General features: G+C 40.5%; 1 pseudogene across 1 annotated transcript in view; it reads right to left on the bottom strand.

The window, feature by feature from the left end:
• The window catches only part of LOC110315008, a 4,116-nt pseudogene extending 2,187 nt beyond the window's left edge, over positions 1-1,929 (bottom strand). Inside the window, exon 1 of the transcript XR_002380194.1 lies at positions 1,926-1,929. The product of XR_002380194.1 is annotated as a heat shock cognate 71 kDa protein pseudogene (transcript). The remainder of the gene's footprint in view (positions 1-1,925) is intronic.
• Between the last annotated feature and the right edge of the window lie 991 nt (positions 1,930-2,920).

The following is a 2,920-nucleotide window of genomic DNA, read 5'->3' as shown; positions in this document are numbered from 1 at the left end:
CTCAAACTCAGAAATCCGCCTGTCTCTGCCTCCCGAGTGCTGGGATTAAAGGCATGCGCCACCATGCCCGGCTGATCTCTTGTTTTGGATAGACTAGAAATCATATGACATCTTGATAGACATGGAAAGCTTTTGACAAAACTAACATCAATCATGTCAAACATCCCAAAGAAACTCAGAATATCAGAAACATATCTCACCATAATAATATGGCAAGCAAATAGCTGACATTATATTTAATGGAGAAAAGGGTTTCTACTTTCCTGACTCTTATTCAAGATAGTACTGAAAAATCTTAGCTAGCATGTTCTCCTGCGCATACACCACAATCCTGATCTGAATGTAATGTCACAAAGTGAACACCAGTCTTATATAATACAGAAAACAAAGGGGTAGGATGTCACAGCAGGCAAAGTACATTGAAGTATCTGACACAAAACGAAGGAATGACTTCAAAGGGACTCACAGGAACCAGGTAATGTTTACAGTAAAGATAGAACAGCCCTGCCTAGAGTCAGCTAATGACAGGTAAGACTTTCACACCCTACTCACAATTTGTGCTATTCCTTTGAGCCTTGTGAAAGCTAGCACCAGGAGGTTCTGCTCTAGCAGACCTTCTCATGAATAATGCAATTCCACAACCCCCCTATTTCCTAGGCCTTGATAAATTCTTGCATGAGTGTAACTTGGTTGTTCTTTTAAGTATCTGTGGGGAATCTCTATTTGTCAGAAGAATTCGCCAACTTGCTTCTATTATGCAATGTAGTCTGCCTGTAGTGAAGATTCTAAGTATACTTTGCTAAGCTTGCCCTGAGATTTCTGTCCAGCAAACTGAGATGCCTGATTCCTGTCAACACCGAGGCACTTCGTCTGGATGGATGATATTCCTGCAAAATTCCAAGTGCAAAGTCAGCTCAAGAGCTGTCTGGGACATTGATGAAAAACAGGGAGTAAAATTTAGCCTGATTAAGTACTTGTAAAATCATTTCTTGGAAGCACCTATAATACAAGAAAGCACACAGATCTATACATCACACTAACTCGGGGACAGGGTTTGAGTTTATGGGCTATGGGAATGCCAAGGTTCCAGGAGACATAGTTTCCTTGAAACTCCTCGCCTCATAACTGCCTTCAGGCCTTTTGGCTTGTCAGGCAGACTTCACTGGAGTGGACATAGCAGGCAAGGAACCTCCAGAAGAACAGTAAGTGCTCTTAACTGCTGAGTCAACTCTCCAGCCCAGCTGTCATCTTTCTAAGTCAAGACAGATCAGAGGTTAGAGATCACCCAGCAGTTAAGCTCACATACTGCCCTTGCAGGATGTAAGTTCAGTTCCAAATAACCCATGACAGACAGCTCATAACTGCCCAAAACGTGAGCTCCGAGTGATCTGAGGTCCACTTGTGGCCTTTGCAGGTACCTACGCTCATGTATACATACATACATACATACATACATACATACATACACACACACAAAACTATGTGTGCATTAACATCTGAGACTAGTAGTCAGTAGACTTGGAAAATGACTGTTATTCTTTAATGCAAAACACAAAACAGCAGCAATTTCCATTATCTGAGTATCCAGTCTATGCCCCTCTTCTGAAGGCTTCTCATGCATAGCCAAATAAAATTTCCCCAAAAACTTTTTGGGTAACATTATTGCCTGGACCTACAATTTAGCTCCAGTAATCCAACAAAAGCCAAAACTCCTGTTAAGAGATTCTAAAGCATTACTTAACGATACTTAACATTTTATTGAGTGTTAAGAAACTTGTGTGGGGAAAAAAGTCATTATAATGTAGTCATTTTAGCATGCATATCTTTGAATGACCTCTCTGAAACTGTAAACAAAAAGCCACATCTCTCTTGCAAAACACATCTGAATAAGGTATAAAGAAATCATATCTCATTGGACTGTTCACCCATGGTTCTTGCATCAGAATTTCCATCCTTTTTTTTTCTGCATCTGCTTCTACACAGCTTCTGATGGTTAAGAAGTGATTCTTTTCATTTTGCAGAAAGCAAAAATGCCTGGAATTCATTATCAAAGTCAGTAAGCCACAATGTAGAAAAAGGGAGAAAAAATAAACAGCATTAATTCACTCTTCTTTTATGATTTAAAGGGTTTTATGTGTGTATGTATGCCTGTGTGGGTTTATTATGTGTACTTTGTGTGTGCAGGTGCCTGTAGAAGTTGCCAGAACCCCTGGAGCCTGTGTTATAGCAGTTGTGAGCAGCCAGATTGGGTGCTGGGAACTGAATCTGGGTCCTCTACAAGAACAGCAAGTGCTCTTAACTGAAGAGCTATTTCCCTAGACCCTCACCCTTTTCTTTTGTATTTCCTAAATTCTCATTTTTCCCTCCATAATTTTTTCTAAGGCCAAGTTAAGGAGATGATAATATTCCCTCTAAATAGAGTGACACATCCATGCTATGAGATAGTGTGCTGATACATGTTTGACACCCATACTCTTTCATAAAACTGATCTGGACTGGGGACTGGAGAGATTGCTCAGTGATTAAGAGCACTGGCTATACTTATAGGGGACCCAGGTTTAATTTCACACTGAAGCTTACAACCATCTGTATCTCCAGCAGTCCCAAGGCATCTCATACCATCTTCTGGCCTCTAAGCCAGAATATACATGCAAGCAAATTACCCATACACATAAAATTTTTAAATTTAAGGAAAAAAGTAATTTGTTGCTTTGCCTGTGTGTGTGTGTGTGTGTGTCTGTGTGTGTGTGTGTGCATGTATGTGCATGGGTGTGTGTGTGCCAGAGATCATTATCAGGACTCTTTATTTATCTTCCACCTTATGTTTTTGAGACATTGTCTTTCAAAAAACCTGCCATTCATGGGCTGGTTGGCCAATAATCTTAAGGGAACCTCCTCCTCCCTGGCCCTAAGGTTATAG

This window comes from Mus pahari, unplaced genomic scaffold, assembly GCF_900095145.1.
Source record: "Mus pahari unplaced genomic scaffold, PAHARI_EIJ_v1.1 scaffold_7831_1, whole genome shotgun sequence".
NCBI lineage: Eukaryota > Metazoa > Chordata > Mammalia > Rodentia > Muridae > Mus > Mus pahari.
This window is presented reverse-complemented; position numbering and strand designations above follow the sequence as displayed.